The sequence below is a fragment of the Lutra lutra genome, chromosome 14 (genome assembly GCF_902655055.1).
Source record: "Lutra lutra chromosome 14, mLutLut1.2, whole genome shotgun sequence".
Classification (NCBI taxonomy): domain Eukaryota; kingdom Metazoa; phylum Chordata; class Mammalia; order Carnivora; family Mustelidae; genus Lutra; species Lutra lutra.
The window spans coordinates 84,299,798-84,318,886 of NC_062291.1; the positions used below are offsets into that span (position 1 = coordinate 84,299,798).

At 42.1% G+C, this 19,089-nt stretch overlaps 1 long non-coding RNA gene across 1 annotated transcript; it reads left to right on the forward strand.

The window, feature by feature from the left end:
- The first annotated feature begins 6,564 nt into the window (after positions 1 to 6,564).
- LOC125084969 (uncharacterized) lies at positions 6,565 to 7,637 on the forward strand. The gene is made up of 2 exons (XR_007122751.1): positions 6,565 to 6,867; positions 7,558 to 7,637. It is a non-coding gene; the product is annotated as an uncharacterized LOC125084969 (long non-coding RNA).
- Positions 7,638 to 19,089: the final 11,452 nt, after the last annotated feature.

Genomic DNA, 19,089 nt, shown 5'->3' on the forward strand with positions numbered 1-19,089 from the left:
TTCTCTTCCTAGTTCTGTCAGTTTTTGCTTCATATATTTTGAAACTCTCTTATTAGGTACATAAATGTTTAAGACTGTTATACACTCTTGATGAATTAATCCCTATATCATTATGAAATAACTTTATTTCTAATAATGTTCTTTGCTCTGCAATCTACTTTGTTGGAAATTTTTTAAAGGTTGGCCATTATTTCTTCAAATGTTTTTTTCTGTTTCCCCCTCTTTCTATTCTTCTCTGCAGACTCCAATTACACATATATAATAGGGCACTTGAAAATTTCCAGTAGCTCACTGATTATTGAATTTTGCAGACTTCTTTGCTCTGTTTTATTTTGGGTAGTTTTGATCACCATGTCTTCCCCCACTCTTTTTTCTGCAGTATCTAATCTGCCACTAATGCAGTCTGGTGGCTCATCACAGACCAGGCAGTGGGGCTTGGTCAACAAGGTGGGCAGCTGGGAAATCTGCTTGCAAAACTGAGCAGCAAGATGGACATGAATGGGGCTGATCCATGACCAGGTGGGCTGAGGAGAGCCACAGGCAGGGATCTGGGCAATGCAGCATGCACACAGACAGACCAACCCGTGAGTGACAGGTTAGCATCAGAAATACCAGAGAGGGAAAAAGAAAGACTGGAGACTCCCCCAACATATGGGGGGCCAAGTCCTGAGTGATTTATTGGCTGCATGTCCACTTCCATGGCCAGATTGACTTGTGAGGGCACAGACAGGTATTTGTCCTACCTGTGCCAAGTGCTTGGTCTAGGAAACTGCTCAGAATATATTTTTAAATAATTGGAAGAATCAGACCTTGTATTGCCAAAGACCTAAGAGCTGGGTTTAGGGCAAAAAGCCCTTGACATAGGCATTGGGGTTTGGGGTTTTGTGACCTGGAAGCAAAGAGACAGATCAGCTCTTGCCTTGAAGAATTTCCCTCCAACTATGGCTTTCTGGCAATTGTTATATTTTCACAGTGTGAGGGGGGCATACATACAGGGTAGTTGTAATTATGCCCACAATGTATAATAGCTACCCAACTGATCCTATATAACTGGATTATGTTTATAATTGTAGTAAATTGTGATTTTAAATAAAATAAAAATTGGGGTTCTACAAAACATCTCAAATATCTAATTACCAAGAAGCAGTTTGCATAAAACTTTCTAATCTATTATTAACCACAAGCACATTTTCAAAGTGTAACTATCGCAGTTGCTCTGACATGATATTACATGTCCCTTGCAAAGGCTATTAAAGCACTTTAAACAATGTTTAGCGATGTTGGAGGCTACTGCTTATAGGAAGCCTGAAAAGTGAAGCCATAACAACATGTGGAGTCTTCAAAACTGTCAAGTTCATCAAAAACAAGAGACATCTGAGGGAGCTGCCACACTCAAGACGAGCCCGAGGAGACAAGACAATTAAACGTGCTGTGGGATCCTGGAATGGAAAAAAGACGTTAGGTGAAACCAAAGGAAATCTGAATAAGGTAGGGAAATAAGTTAACAGTAATATATCAATATTGGTTGGTTAACCATAACAAATGGACCAGAATCCTGTGAGATGTTACTCATCAGGAACATGGATACGAGGTATATGGTAACTGCCTGTCCCGTCTTCCCAGTTTTTCTATAAATCCAAAACTGTCCTAAGACTAAAATCTATTTGACCTAGAGAAAATGAGTAAGAGCCTGTGGAGGTCCAGACCCCATGTGCAGCTGCACTGAAGCACGTTGGTTGGCTACTCCCATCACGTAGTACCTGCAGAGCACGAGCTCCGTTCTTATGGGGCAATGCAAATGCTAACATAGGCACTAAGTCACTCTCGTTTTATTTTGCTCAGTTCTTCAGGCATATGTACACGTGTATGGGCATTCACAGTTGCCAACATTCAAGTTCAATTATTCACATTTACCGAATTTTTAAGTTTGCTGGTAATTAGTTGAGTGAGCGCTCTTGAATGTGCTCTGTAAAGTGTAGGAGGCCTCTTGTTTCCGTGTAAAGCCATTTTTACTGGGACAAGTGCAGAGAGAAGACCAGAATACTCCAGGGAAAAGTGATGTTTAAGCTTTTCTCGCTGTCTTCAAGTCACTTATGTCCCGTTGGTGACCATTTATTGTCACACTGAAATGTTTCATTTGTTTAGAGAATAAAATTTGAAAAGGACAGTAGTGTTGTTGGTACAGCTGAGAGAACAGTACTGTTCCATCTCTTTCTTGAATTAAAAAAATTTTTAACCAAATGATTATCCCGTTGAAGATAGTGACATTTAATCTGAATATTCAAACTCTGCTCCCAGTATAATTGAGAGGTCCTTACAATATACAAGTTTGGACCTGCAGAGTGTATTTTTTTTTTTTAATTTACATTTTAGGTAGTTGACATACAGTGCAGTTTTGGTTTCTGGAGTAGAATCCAGTGATTCATCACATACAACACCTGGTGCTCCTCGTAACAAGTTCCTTCCTTCACGCCCATCACCCATCCAGGCCCTCCCCCGTCCAGCTCTCCCCGGCAACCCTCAGTTTGTCCTCCATCATTAAGAGTCTCCCATGGCTTCTTTCCATCTCTCCTTTTTTTCTTTTTCCTTTTCCCATATGTTCATCTGTTTTCTTAAATCCCACGTATAAGCCAGATCATATGTAATTTGTCTTGCTCCGACTTATTTCACTTAACATAATACTCTCTAGCTCCATCCATGTTGTTGCAAAAGGCAAGACTTCATTCTTTTTGATGGCAGAGTAATCCCCCATGCGTACATGTACCACATCATCTTTATCCATTCATCTGTCGTTGGACAACTGGGCTCTCTCGATAGTTTGGCTATTGTTGACAATGCTGTTGTTTCCTACCGCAGGATGCTGTGTGACCATTCAGCCCTCTGGGAGGACAGGGCATCTGCAGAGCTGTCAGCAGGCCCCCTGAGCCTGTAGAAGTGCCCATGCGTGCTGGGTAGAAATAGGACTCGGCAAGGTTTAAGCAGAAAGCTTAACATAGTATCAGTGGTTATAATAATCAAGTCATTTTCTGAGCCATTACATGGGTCAGGCCCCACATCAAATGCCTCAGATGCTGGTTCTCTCCCTCATCTTCCGCAGCACCACGTGGGCCAGCAGGCCCTCCTATTGCATTTGTTGCACAGATGCTGAAACCCGTGGGCAGGTGGCTTCAGTGTCTTGCTGGGGCCCCTTGGCTCATAGGTAGTAGAGTGGGGATCATGAGTTAGAGCAGAGTGTTTGCTAGGAGAGCTAAATCCCAAGACCCAGCATAGCTGCAGAGCTGGGCAGGTATTACCAACTAGTCTCTAGAACTTGCAAACTTCCAGAAAAGCGAAACAGTGAAATGAACACCCACATACCCTCCCCCTGGGTTTGCCCCTGGATTTGACATTTGTTGATGCTTTGTCTCATTGTGTGGGTCTCTCTCTCTGCGTGTAACAGTTTTTGCTGGACTACTTGGGAATAAATTTCAGACATCATCAGACTTCACTCCAAAATTTCTCAACACCACCTCCTAAAAATGAGGACCTCCAGTAAAGGACATAGTGGATCAATTCTTCCAAAAGGGATAATGAAACCGAAATGAGCATGGCGGCATCCCACTGTCTTTTGAAAATGTCGGGTCTCCCGAGCTGCTGTGTCAGGTTCTCCCAACCCAGCTTGAATAATCACATCCCTGTCCTACCACTATTCCCTATGTGCAGCTGACCTCTTACCTTTGTTCGAAAACACCAGCTACTTGATGCTGCTGAACCTGTGCCCAGCATTCCCTTCTCTGCCCATCTAAATCCTGCTCCCTCTTTAAGGCCCAGATAACACCATCCCTCCCCATGGCACGTCCCTTAATGCCCCAGTCTGTGGAGCGGCGGCAGCTGTCTGTAGTCGATAACCCTCCGAGTGCTCTGCTTTGCTTTGGGGTAGCTGTCTTCCTGCCTGACTTTCTCACTGGGTAGCAACTTCCTTGCAAGCAGGGAGGGAACGATTCATCTTTGAATCCCCCAACAATGGGACATGGAGACTTGTACAGGGTAGGTGCTGGATAAGCACTCACGGAATAGGATGGATCCACTTGCTGAAGAAAAACAACACATTGCAATCACTTCAGAGGTCAGACACTAGAAATGTTCCTTTTTTCTTACAAGAGATAATTATTTGAATTAATTCACAGTAACCATCACAAGAAAACCCAGAGCAAAACTAGAGTGGTCTCCCTCTCTCAGATGGCGGCCCTTAAGCTTGGAAGTGCTTTCGCTTCTTCTCAACACCATGCTAATGAACAGAGCTGGCCCCGTTACAGAGTCATCCAGCGACTACGCAGCAGGTCGTTCTATCCTGTTTACACCGGGGATCTTACACCACATGCGGAAAGATGAAATGCTATTAGAAAGGAAATTGTGATTGACAAAACCACAGAAAGGGGAAACATGGTTTTCTTCAAAAGTGCGTGGAGCCTCAAAAGACTGCCACAAAAAGGAGCTTATTAACCGCAGAGAGTTCAACAGTGACATTATTATACCCCACTGCCAAAGTTTTGCAGAAAAAGGCAGTAAATGAAGCAGTTGAGATGAACAGAGCCTATTTAGAAGGGGGAAAAATACATTGTATTTCTGAATGCAACAGCTGCATGTAAGTGTAACGAGATCCTGGCTCAAATTATAGCTTTGGAGTCTGCCCCCCTTCGCGGGGTCCAATCTGCTCTCGGGAGCCCTGGCAGAGGCTGCTGGTGAGCGCGGCAAGGATGCTCCGGCTCCCAGCACGGGCGCCACCAGCTGTGCACCGCGCAGCTGCCGCCTGGGGATTTCAGGTCAGGGCGCGCGCACCGCGGCGTCTTCACGGACGAGCTGCGGGAGCGGCCCGGGCCCCGCGGAGCCAGCCGGCCGACGTGGCCGGTGCTGCATGGCTGGGCCGCCGCGCTTCTGTTCCTGAAACACGTCCACCGTCTGTTCCCCCTCAACTAGGGCCAGGTCGGAAGGGCCTTGAGCAACCGCAGAGGCGACCTGAAAGACCCAGCACCTTCCTGTTGCCCGGGTCCTTAGCATTCATCCTCCAACGGGGCCGAGGATCAGGGCCTGGGGCGGGGTGGGGGAAAGCCCCGGGAGCCGCCATCCTTCCCTGGACTGGGACACACACAGGAGTCCGCGTGGAATGAGTTCCGAGCACGCGATGGCACCCTCTCCTCACGCCCAGACACGGGACCCTCCCCAAAGGGACGGTGAACCGCCCAGAGCGGCAGGTGCGGCCAGGCCTTTCGTCCTTCGTTCCCTCCTGCGTTGTCCCCCATTGGAGGAAGCCCATGGGACGACCCCAGCGCTCGAATACCAGGACAACGACGCAGGGTAGTGCAAGGAAGAACCACGTGGTAGACAGGTGGTTCCGCTCAGCGTCCCCTCCGTGGGGCGTCACACCCTACCCCACCCCGGGGTTCTTTGAAGTCAGTTCAACCTCTTTGCCTGGCGACAAGCTGGGCTCCCGTCCTTGGTCCCAGGACTGAGCACCTGACCCAAACTGGCACCCAGAGCCCTCTGAGCCATGGTGATTGGTCGGGAGATGGGCACATGACCAGAGCAGGCCTCTCCTGGAGAGGCCCGTTCTCTTCCGTGTGGGGAAAGGCTGAAGGGGCAGGTAGGCTTGGCCAGAAGTAGGTCGCTCCAGAGCCCTGGGGACAGCTGGAAAGGAGCCAAGCAGGCCAGGCTGCATCAAAAAGGAAAAGGCGAGGCTCCATGACTTTGTTTTCCTAATGCCTAAAGAGGGTTTAGCCCTTGGATTTTCCAAGGACATGATCCAAATAATTTGTAGCTTCAGTGTGATTGAACTGGGCTTCTGTTGTTTAATTATTTGCTACCTATTCTGTGCCCTCTTCTAGGGTAGGAGTTCCTCGAAATCAGGGACTTTGCCGTACTTAAGGTTTTTCGCAACTTCTAGGACATTTCTTACACACAGTGCAGGTGCTCTCCGCCTTTGGGAGAGAAACTAACCACAAAGGAGAGCTGGGGGTATGGCACGCTTAGGGCTCACATTGCGAGTTTTGGACCTAAGGTGTGAGTTAAGATTGCTGCAAAGGGAAAGCCACCCACAGCACTCCTGCTCGCCTCTCTTGCGCCCTACAGGGAGCTGGGCTGTCCGCAGTGCAGGTGCAGGGCCCTTCAGCCGGGACTGAGACTGGGAAGACTTATTCCTAGAAGAGCAGCCTGGAGGTCTTGAGCCTTTGATTATGGTGATCGTGCATGTCTAAGGAGCCCAGAACCATCAGGCCCCGCACTAGTCTGAGAAGCAGAGATGCTCCTGGTCCAATCAGAGGGATGGTCATAACCAAAACTCATCCGACCTTGAATTTGGGTTGTGGGGCAGCAGTCACAAGAACTGTGATGTAGGTGACTGAAAACAACAGAAACTTATTACCTCATGGTCCTGGAAACCAGAAGTCCAGAATCAAGATGTTAGCAAGACTGCTCCCTCCCAAAGCTCTAGGGGAGAATCCATTCCTTGCTCTTCCAGTTTCTCGTCCCCTCAGATGGTGGCTACAGCATTCCAAATTCTGCTTCTGTGATCTCACTGCTCTTCCCCCTCCTCGTGTGTGGAAGCTCCCTCTGCCTCACAGAGATACGTATGGTGGCGTTTGGAACTCACTGCAGATAACCCAGGATCAATTCCTCATCTCGTCATGCTTAATTTAATCACATCTTTTGCCTTTTAAGGGACAGTCACAGATTGTGGGGATACGATGTGGTTATCTTTGGGGGGTCATCTTTCAGTCTACCAGGGATGAAAAAGAAGGGCCTGGAGGGCCATGGGTTGCCCAGCTTGCAGCACAGAAGGAAATCAGCAGGCAAACAGGGAGGGTGTATGCAGACCCAGCCATCAAATGTACAGTGAGACCCCTGGGGACCCCAAGGGGATGAGAATGTCCAGGACTTACACCTGTCTTCCCAGACTCAGAATTCACAGCTGCCTTCCGCCCCTAAGTCCACAAGATGGCTAGTGGAGTCGGGGTCACTCACTTGTGCCCAGTGTTGAAAGGGTTGAGCCGGTGGTCTGGTGGGAGGGATCAAAGAGCAGAGGAAGGTGTGGGTGTGTGTTGGGAGACTAGCTGCTGGAGGGTGGGGAGAGAGTGGGTCTAGACCAAGAGGGTCCTATAGCTGCCTCCTAGCTCTAGAAGTATACAGACACTTGACACAGAGCATGGTGTCAGCAAATGTCTGTCCTCCCCATCCCTGGTGTGAGCATCCCAGGAGGCAGAGTGAAAAGGTGATCCAGGGAATTCTGGGCAACGTCCATGTCTAGCCACAAATGACATTCTTCTTCCCCTGAAAACAAAGGAAGTTTCATCTCTGCCTTCCCTTTTCTGTTCTCAGTGGGCCAGAGAGCACGGGCTGGTGACAGAGTTGCAGGACAGAGGAGACCAGTGACTGGGCCTCTCGGTACAGGAGGCCAATCATAGTGGTTTCAATTCTGGCTGCTCCACTGACTAGTGGTCTAACCGTAGGCAAATGATTTAGCCTACTTTAGTGGTGAAAAATTACCCAAATATGGTTTTATTCTTTATACCATACAATTTTTAGCTCTAAGAAGAAAACAAGCAAATCGGCGTTTTCTGCAGGTGAAGCCTCGATCATACACCTGGCAAAGAAACATGAGAAAGGACAGTCTTCTCACACTGTTGGTGAGAATGTAAACTGGAGTGGCCACTCTGGGAAACAGTATGGAGGTTCCTCAGAAAGTTAAAAGTCAAGCTACCCTATGATGCAGCAACTGCACTACTAGGTATTTATCCAAAGGACACAAACAGTGATTCAAAGGGGTGCATGCACCCCAATGTTTATAACAGCAATGTCCACCATAGCCAAACTGTGGGAAGAGTCCAGATGACCACTGACTGATGAGCGGATAAAGAAGATGTGGTATAGGTATGCACAGTGGACTACTACTTGGCCATCAAAAAGAATGAAATCTTGCCATATGCAATGATGTGGATGGAACTAAAGGGTATTATGCTAAGTGAAATAAGGCAGTCATATAAAGGCAAATGTCATATGATTTCACTCATATTGGAATTTAAGAAACAAAGCAGATGAACGTAGGGAAAGGGAAGGAAGAATAAAGTAAGATGAAATCAGAGAGGGAGACAAACTCTAGGAAATAAATAGAATTGTTGGGGAGGTGGGCGATGGGGTAACTGGGAGATGGGCATGAAGGAGGCCTTGTGATGTAATGAGCACTGGGTGTTGTATATAACTAAGGAATCACTGAACTCTACCCCTGAAACTAAGAATACACTAATGTTAATTAATTGTTTTTAAATTTAAAAAAATGGTTTTACTTGAAAGAGAAAAAAGGCATGTGATTCCAGAACTAAGAATGGGGCCCAGTGAATCTGCCAGGCTACAGGGGCAACTTTGCAACAAATTCCTCTTTTAAGAAACCATGAAGAACACAATCTAAAAGTGAGATCTAAGGAAACCTCATTAACTCAGATGTTTCCATTCTCAATGTGTGATCACTTGAATTTTACCTCTGTAATGAAGAGTTTGCAAGGCAAACTAAGAATATAAATAAGATTAGAGGCATCATTTAAACCACTCAAGAGAACCGTGTTTTCATGAATTCATTTACATACCAACCTGATGGGCTAATTAAAATGTCTTCTAATTAATGAAATCACCTACTGTACATTAGCCTGATAAAATAAATTTACTTGAAAATAAGTTAATTTTATGTTTCTTAAAATAGCGACTTTGGTGTAAATCCATGAAGTTTGGTGTTTAGAATAGAACCTCAAATCACCTCTAATATTTCCTCTTTAATGTTTTCATTTATTTTTTTTTTTAGACATGCATAGACACACTTTTATTCTTGTTTTTAGGTCAGTTTTATTCAACAGTTGATGGACATTTGGGTTTTCCATAGTTCTTGGCTATTATGCATAAAGCTGTTATAAATACCCAAATATATATATTTGTGTGGACATATGTTTTCATTTCTTTTAGGTAAATAAATATCTAAGAGTGGAAGAATGGCAGGGTCATACACTTTGTATATGTTTACCATATGAAAAATTGTCCAACCCCTTCCAAAAGTGTTTGTACCATTTTGCATTTCTACCAGCAATATGCAAGAGTTACATTTCTCCACATCCTCACAAACACTGTAATTTCAGGCTTTTTACATTTTATCTAGTCTTGTAGGTATATAGTCATATTTCATCATAGTTTTAGTTTGCAGTTCCCTAATACTAATGTGATTGAGCATCCTTTTGTGTACTAATATGCCTTTCAAATATCTTCTTTGGTGAAGTGTCCAATTTTTTTTCTTTTTTATTTGGATTGTTTATTTTCTAATCATTGTATCTTAAGAATTCTTTATACATGGGGCGCTTGGGTGGTTCAGTGGTTAAGCCTCTGCCTTTGGCTCAGGTCATGATCTCAGTGTCCTGGGATCAAGCCCCGCATGGGGCTCTCTGCTCAGCGGGGAGCCTGCTTCCCCCTCTCTCTCTGCCTGCTTCTCTGCCTACTTGTGATCTTTGTCAGTCAAATAAATAAATAGAATCTTTAAAAAAAAATTCTTAAGAAAAATTCTTTATACATTCTGATACATGTTTTGCAAATAGTTTCTCCCAACCTAAAACTTCTGTTTTCATTTTCTTAAGTGTCTTTTCAAGACCAAACATTTTAAATTCCAGTAAAATCTAAATCACACACATCTTTTAAAAGTTGGTGGTTTTTGTGTTCTATTGAAGAAATGTTTCCTAAGCAAAGATTACTGAGAATTCATTAAAATATTTTATTCCAGAAGTTTTATTACTTAAGGTACAATTATATCTATTTTTGCTACTTTTTATTATATGATATAAAAGAACTTTCTTTGCTTATGGCAATCTAATTGTTCTGGTATTATACATCAAAAGGATTATCTTTTCCATTGTTGAATTGCCTTGGCAAATTTTTATGTGTTTATTTTCTGAACTCTCTCTTCTGTTCCACTGATCTAAATGTCTATCTTTTGCTAATGCCACACTGTCTTATTTACTATAACTTTAGAGCAAATTTTGATATCAGGTGTAGTATGTTCTTCAACTTGGTTTTGCTTTATAAAATTTTTGGTTAATTTTGGAATTAGCTTGTCCATTTCTTTAAAAAAATTAGTACTGCCTTGCATTAGAGATAAGTTTGAAGAAAACTCACATATTAATATTGAATCTTTTGGCCCATGAACATGGTATATTGCTCCCGTTATGTCTTCTTGATGAGTTAACCCTTTATCGTTATGACATGCTTCTTTTTAAAGCAAGTCTCAAAAGTATCAGATTGATTTCATGTCACTTAGCTGTATCCCAAAACAAAGCCAAAATATACATATAGAAATAAAACAAAAATCAGCACCTAACAGCATAAAATTCATGATGGGCATCCAGCTAAAAATCACCATGCATGCAAAGAAGCAAGAAAATGCAGTCATAACCAGAACAAAAATTGGTGAGCAGTAACAGATGCAAAATGACAAAGATGATAGAATTAGTAAACATTGATGTTAAAACAGCTGTTGTAAACATTCCCTATTGGTTCCAGAAAGTAGAGGAAACATGAACACAACAAGGAGGGTGGAAAATATCAAAAGACCCAGATCAAACGTCAGAGATAGAAAACATTACCTGAAATGAGAAATACACTGGAAGAGATTGTCAAGGGGTTAGACTAGAGAAGAAAAGATCACTGAACTTGAAAGCCAATGAGAAACCTGCTCTCACTGTGTGCAATCAGCATTGTTAACATGTACTTTTCTGGGTAGCAACCTAATCAACCAGCATGCAAGACTTCTGTACAATTTCTTTTGCCTTTTACTCTTACAGTAACATTTCCAACATTGGTCCCCTTCAGTGAGATTGTTTCATATATTTGTGTATAATTAGATTCATTTATCACATCCTACATTCCATCCTGGGATGCTCTGATATCCTAAGTGGTTTATTTTTTAAATGAAAAATTGGCATTCATATTCTATAAAGTTCTACAGGTTTTGACAAATATATAATAACATGACAAATGCTTTACAGTGTCATGCAGAATCATTTGACCACCCTGTGGTGCTTCATCCACCCAACCTTCCCCCTTTCTCCCCTAAACTCCTAGCAATTCCTGATCTCAGTACTATGTCCCCGTTTTGCCTTTTCCGGAATGTCATATAATTGGTATGATATAGTGTGTAGGCTTTTCAGACTAACTTCCTTCGCTAAGCAAAATGTACTTAGGATTCATTCATACCTTTTTGTGGCTTATTATTTCTTCTTATTGCTCTGTACTATTTTTTATTTTATTAAAGGTTTTATTGTGGTAAAATACATATAGCATATTACTTGCCATCACTTTTTAGTAATTTTTAATTATGTTTTGTTTGTCACCATTCCATGCATCATTAGTTTTTGATGCAGTGTTCCATGATTCATTGTTTGTGTATAACACCCAATGCTCCATGCAATCTGTGCCCTCCTCAATACCCATCACCAGGCTCACCCATCCCCCCACTCCCTCCCCACCAAAACCCTCAGTTTGATTCCTGGAGTCCATATTCTCTCATGGTTCATCTCCCCCTCTGATTTCTCCCTCTTCATTTCCCCTTTCTTCTCCTAATGACCTCCATGCTATTCCCTATGTTCCACAAATAAGTGAAACTATGTGTTTATTGTCTTTCTCTGTTTGACTTATTTCACTTAGCATAATCTCCTCCAGTTCCATCCATGTTGATACAAATGTTTGGTATTCATCCTTTCTGATGGCTGAGTACTATTCCACTGTATATATGGACCATATCTTCTTTATCCATTCATCTGTTGAAGGGCATCTTGGCTCCTTCCATACTTTGGTTATTGTGGACATTGCTGCTATGAACATTGGGGTACATGTGCCCCTTCTTTTCACTACTTCTATATCTTTGGGGTCATGTTGCCTGATTTCAAGCTATATTACAAAGCTGTGATCACCAAGACAGCATGGTACTGGCACATAAACTAACACATGGATCAATGGAACAGAATAGAGGGCTGAGATATGGACCATAAACTCTATGGTCAACTAACCTTCGACAAAGCAGGAAAAAATATCCAATGGAAAAAAAGACAGTCTTTTAAATAAATGGTGCTGGGAAATTGGACTGCTATATACAGAAGAATGAAACTCTTCTCTTATACCATACACAAAGATAAACTCTGAAAGGATGAAAGACCTCAATGTGAGCCAGAAATCCATCAAAATCTTAGAGGACAACATAGGCAGTAACATCTTCAACATCAGGCACAGCAACTTCTTTCAAAATGTATCTCCAAAGATAAGGGAAACAAAAGCAAAAATTAATTTCTAGGATTTTATCAAGATAAAAATCTTCTGCATAGCAAAGGAAACAGTCAACAAAACAAGGAGACAATCCATGGAATGGAAGAAGGTATTGGGAAATGACACTACAGATAAAGGACTGGTATCCAAGATCTATAAAGAACTTCTCAAACTCAACACCCCAAAATCAATAATTCATGTCAAAAAATAGGCAGAAGACATGAAGAGACACTTCGCTAAAGAGATACAAATGACCAAGAGACACATAAAAAAAATGTTCATCATCACTAGCCATCAGAGAAATTCAAATCAAAACCACATTGAGATACCACTTTACACCAGTTAGAATGGCAAAAACTGACAAGACAAGAAACAGTGAATGTTGGAGAGGTTGTGGAGAAAGGGGAACCCTTCTACAGTGTTGGCGGGAAAGCAAGGTGGTACAGCTACTTTGGAAAACAGTGTGAACTTTCCTGAAAAAGATAAAAATGGAGCTACCCTATGACCCAGCAATTGCACTACTGGGTATCTGTACTATTTTTAAAAGACCAAGTTTCTCTGAACTGGGACAGGCACATACACATATATCTAGAAAACAATAGTACGTTCTTATTTCAAAATATGTTACCACCATTCATCTGATTACTCAGGCAGGAAAACTGAGAGCTGTTTGGCACCTTCTTCATCCCTCTTCACATTCAATGTAACACCAATTCTTTTGAATTCCACCCCCAACATATATCTTGGCTGCATTGATTTTTCCTCCATTTCTACTCCTATTATCCCATCCACAGAACCATTTCCTCCCACCTGGACTACTTTAATAAATTTCTAATTATTATCCCCACCTCTCCTCCTAACAATTCTCCAGTTGGCAGCTAGGGCCACAACTGGATGTTATACCCCTGCTTAAGATCCCCCAAAGTCTCCCAAATTTATTGGAATGAAATCCAACACCTTAACAGAGCAGCAGGATCTCTGCAGACTGAGATCCTGTCCACTCTCAAAGCTCAGTGGCCATCCCTCTCACTCTTGCTCACAACTCAGTGCTGGTCTTTCAACTGCAACAGCAAACTCCCTCTCAATGCCAGAGCACTTCCATACACTGTGCCCCATGTAAGAATGCTCTTTGCCCAGCTGTCTGCATGGCTGACTTCTTGTCCTTCCAGTTTTCCTTTTGAAATCACCTCAACAGAGAGGTCTTCCTTGCTCACTGGGTCTAAAAATGCATTCCTCTAGTTATTTTTGCTCTTAGCCTGTATCACAAATTTTAATTATATATATATTTTTGTTTGTCTTCCTTACTGTCTTGTAAAAGCCATGAGGCAAGTTCACATGAGTTCTGTTTACCTAGACTCCAGCGTGGAGAGGTATGGCTGGCACACTGTAGTTGCTCAAAAAATATGTGTTGAATTAATGGATGGATGAGCTGTAGTGATGAGAGAAAGAACTCAGGCCAATCTAGCTTTAAGTTCTCACTCTTATTCTTAGGGATCTTGGACACATTCTGTAAGATTTCTGATTGACAGTTTCTTAATCTATTAAGTAAATATAATATTTGTTTCCTGGAAAACTTAGAGAAAGGATGGAAATGAGAAGTATGATATAGATAACCTACTACCTGGCTATATTATAGAAATTTAACAGATACTAGTTAAAGAATCAGACCCAGAAATACAGAGAACAAACTGGTGGTTGTCAGAAGGGTGAGGGAAGGGGAGATGGAAAAATTGGTGAAGGGGATGGTGGGAGATCCAAGTTTCCAGTTATGGAGTGAATAATTCACAGGAATAAAAGGTACAGCACGGAGAATATAGTCAATGATATTGTAATAGTACTGTACAGTGACAGAAGGTAGCGACACTTGTGGTAAGCATAGACTAATGTGTAGAAATGTTGCATCACTAGGTTGTATACCTGAAACTAAGGTGACACTGTGTCAACTAGACTAAAAAAATTAAAATGAAAAAATGTAGAGATGCTAGCTAAAATCATCTTCTAGTATTTTCTATTTTAATTATAACATGGTTAGATGCTGCAGACAATAATTTTTGCTTTGGGGCCCCTGGGTGGTTCAATATGTTAAGCATCTGATTCCTGGTTTCACTCTAGGTCGTGATCTCAGGGTCGTGGGACCGAGCCCTGCTTGGGGCTTCTTGCTCAGAGAGGAGTCTGCTTGAGATTCTCTCTCCCTCTCCCGATGTGCCCCCACCCCCATTCACACCCACACGTTCTCTCTCTCTAAAATAAGTAAATAAATCTTTAAAAGTAATAATAATTTTTGCTTTCTGGGTATTACTGAATTGATGATTTATTCCTTTTTATTATATATTATATGCTCTTAATTTTTGTGATTGCTTATTAATTTAAGGATAGAAAGAATGCTGGAAAGAAGGAGAGAAAAAGGGAAAATTTAAGGGCCCTCATAATTTCTTAATATCTTGTTTTATGTGCATATATGTTTAATTCAACATAGTTCATTAATTATTATATTCCTTGAGAATGACACCTTTTATCAATATCAAATTCCTCTTTTCCTACTTAATCATTTTGGCCTTAACTCTACTGTGTTTGTAGCATAGGGAGGGAGTATAGTCAATACTGTAATAATGTTGTATGGTGACTACATTTGTTGTGGTGAGCACTGAGTAATATATGGAAATGAGTCAGTATGGTCTACACCTGAAACCAATAGAACATCATATGTTAATTATACTTTAATAGAGAAAATTCTGCTATGTTTGAGATTGATGTGGCTGTTCCTTTCTATGATTATACTTTCCTAATTTTTTACTCATCTGTTCCTTTCTAACATTCCACTGTATTGTTACCTCAGGTGTGTCTTTAGCCAGTGTGCTGCTGGATTTTCTTAAATCCAATCCCAACTCTTGGAAGTCCATGAGGAATTCACTCAACTACAAAATCTTATTCTCTCTGCTGCAGACCCTACTTCAGCACAGACTGTGTGGGGCCCAGGAGTCTGCATTTTAGCAGAGAATACCAGTTTCTGAAACAGCCTATCAACAGAACATTGTTCAGTAATCATGAATTAAAGAGTTCTGCCTCTTGCCACAACAGAGCATTTCCACTTTGCTTCTCTCACCCTGTTTTATACATGGTTTCATTTTATGCTTTTTCACTTCATTTTATTTTTCAGCCTGGGCCAACTATATTTGGTTAATTTTTCTCCATTCGTTGTTGTTGTTTTAAACTAAATAACATGTACATTTATGCATTCCCCAAAATATTTAAACCTGCATTTCTCTAGGTACAAAGTCGAGAATTAATTGATTTCATTTCTCCTTGCCCCAGGTAAAAGAAAGAATTATGCATATTCTTGGTTTGAGGCCATAATTATTATTATTCGTGTATGCATTAGTGTACAGTATAGCTCTCTGGTTTCAGAATATTTATTTATATTTGTGGTCTTTTTAGAACCATGGTCTCAGGTATCACATGTAGCTGTCTGTTTAATTGGCTTACGTCTTGCTGTTTTCTAATGACATACCCAACCTGGAACATTTAATGAAGACATATCTCTTCATTAGCAGGAGTGTGTATGTCAACATGAGTTTTTTTTTTTTAAAGATTTTATTTATTTGACAGAGAGAGAGAGATCACAAGTAGGCAGAGAGAGAGAGAGAGAGAGAGGGAAGCAGGCTCCCTGCTGAGCAGAGAGCCCGATGCGGGGCTCGATCCCAGGACCCTGATATCATGACCCGAGCTGAAGGCAGAGGCTTTAACCCACTGAGCCACCCAGGTACCCCTCAACATGAGTTTTTTAAAGACCATATCTCAGACCCTGCCCGGGTGAGGACATCCCTGTATTATTTCTGCACGTGATCAAAATGTGCAGCTGACTGGGTATAAAATTTGACCTTAACAATACTTGCCCCCTATGGACAGTGATCCTTTGTTTTCTGGACTGTGGTTTTTCAGAGAAGTCTCAGACCAACTGAGTTTTCTGTCCCTAGGAGCAACATGCCTTATCTATCCAAGGTGCTTCTAGGATGTTTCCTTTGATTATCTTCTTCAAAAATGTGATAATTTTCTAATTAATTTTGTCTAGAACATGGTGGCTATTGTCAACCTGCATATAATTAGATTTTTCTTAATTGAGGACATGGTTCTTTAGTTTTGCTCCTCTTTGATCAAATTCTTTACCAAGCCTTCTGGTTTCTTTGTTTGATCTGCTGCCAGTTCTTAGGGTTGCTTGCTCCTGCTCATGATGTGAAGCTTCTCAGTGGAAACCACCAGCTTATAGAACTTTTAGTTAGTTGTCCAAGCCTGGGGACCTGGTCTCTGCCAATACTGCAGGAGATACCCACTGACACCATGCCACTCCAAGACTGCCATCCTCAATGTCACTGAGCTCAAATAAATCAAAATCCTCTGAGGGGAGTGGTTGGAAGGAAGAGACAATGCTGTGCTACAAGTCATATGTGTCTTATCTGTATCCCTCATCACACACCTGTCAGGTGGACAGGATTGCTACATCCACATTACAGATGAGAAACCCAAGGCCATGATCTTACTGCTTATGCAACACTGCCCTTCACCTTTGATCAGGAAGAATCCTGGAGAAGCAGGAAAGAAACACTCTGTAGAAAAATGGCGCCTGGAAAAAGAATTAGGCACCTCATCAAATATTATTCCAAAAAGTGAATGCATAGTTTGGAGAGGGCCGGGCATGCTCTTTGGCTGGTCTCCCCTAAGGACCCAGCATCCCTAGGAAGCTGCACTAGTCAGAACTTTGCCAAAGAACAAGACCAGGAAAATCCATATCCACGCTTAACCGCAGGGCCTGGTGCTCCTTCTCCCTTCCTCCCCCAGAGATCTGGGAACAGTGGAAAAATCCTACAAGCTGACCGACCTTTCAGCAGAAAGGCAGCCTTGAGGGAGACAATAAGCCAGAGCATCGTGCCTGGCCCCAAAGGCTCAGGAAGACTGCCCTTGGCGTGAAGGGAGCCTTGCATCTGAATTCCCCTGCAGCCATCTTGCCACTAGATAAGAAGTCCCTCCAGGACAGGGACTGTGTCTCTGGCATCACTCTCCCCAGCACGTAATTAAAAAGTTGGCTAGGTGAATGGGCTCCATTTCAATTCATTAGACTAAGGGAAAATCTTAATATCACTCGGCTGGCAAGGGCGAGGTGACACAGGAAGACTCACACTTTGTAGGTGACAGCGTAAAATGGTACAACTCCTTTGGAAGCAGTTTGGTAATAGGTATTAAATCTTTAATCCAATAATTCTGCTTTTTGAAGTTTTAAATATGGGGGGATGTATTCATAAGGATATATAACACAGTATTACTTAGAATTTAAGAGAACTAAAAATATCTTGAGTGTTGGACAATGTGGGAAGAGTGGATAAACACGCAGCCTTGAAAACTTATAGTTAACTCTATGTGTATGAGTGTGCATGTGTTCGTGCGTGTGTGTGTGTGTTTCAGTCTAGGCAACAAAGAGAAGTGATAAAAATATATCGAAGTGGGATCAGATTATTTTGTTAGAATCATAGGACGTTGGATGGTTTTCTCTATTTTCAACTTTTCATTCAAAGTGATTATACTTATAATAAAGATAGAGATTTATATTACTATATTATATATATATATATATATTTTTTTTTTCCAGGAATGAAACAGAGAATGGGAAAGAGAAAAAAGAAAGCTGACCTAAAGCAAACCCAAACCCACCATTTTCTCTAATTTTTTAAAAACTTAAGGACAATGTCAGGAGGAAGTATAGCCGTGGTGAATTGCTGGTACTTCACATTTTTAGGACCTTTTCTTTTATGTAGCTTCTCTTTGGGGCATCAGCATGCTCGCCCTGTCAAAAAACACCCCACTTCTTATTCAGGATTTTCTATTTATTACACAATGACCGGTTTGCTGTGTTGAATGCTTACAGGACTCTATTTTAGTACCACTTACAGAGTTTTAAGTAATCCCCTAGTTTATTTGCTTTTCTTGTTGAATGCTCTTTAGGAACGTGTTTTGAAATACGAGGCTGGGGACTTTGTGCATGAGAAATAATTACGATACCACTTATTCCAGGGCAGAAGCAGGTCTCAGCAGTCTGCTGGTATTCCTAAATCCAGAACCTGTCATTTTCTCTGGAATTGTTAACACACTGGGCACCGCTGCTGTGAGATGCTCTGAAATGCTCAACTCATCAGGAACTTTAAGATCTGGAGGCTGTGCTTTATTTTTCATGATGTGAATGTTCGTGTATGTGACTACTTAGGAATATTGTGGAGCTGATGCTGAGAGTTTATTCAAATGTGCTTATAAAGAATGTTGGTCCGCTTGTTTTTGTTAAAGACAGTGATTCTCACTGATAAGACTTACCAATTACAAGCATATGAAATACGCAGCTTTGAAAAGTCATTTAGTAAAATGTAATCTACGGTCAGTGTAAGGACCTATTTAGCCAGAGCGATTCCATCCAGTTAAACAGGGATTTTGTTGTTGATGCAGTAAAACTTAAACTGACCCTGCCCCCCCCACCCCCCACCCAGGGACCTTACTTAAAAGCAAGTCTGGGAAACCAGCCCCAGGTAACAGAGCCCAAATACAAGGGCGGGTCAGGCCAGGTGGAGACATCCAGTCAGTGGGGCGCATACTGTCTCCCTAGCAACCAAGGAGTGTGGGCCCCGCCTTTTGGGAGCCAATTCTGACCAAGGGGATAGGCTAGTTCAAATGTCTACTAGGGTAAATTGTAATTCAGTTGGCCCACCGTGTGTGACCTACCGTGATTGTGCAGCC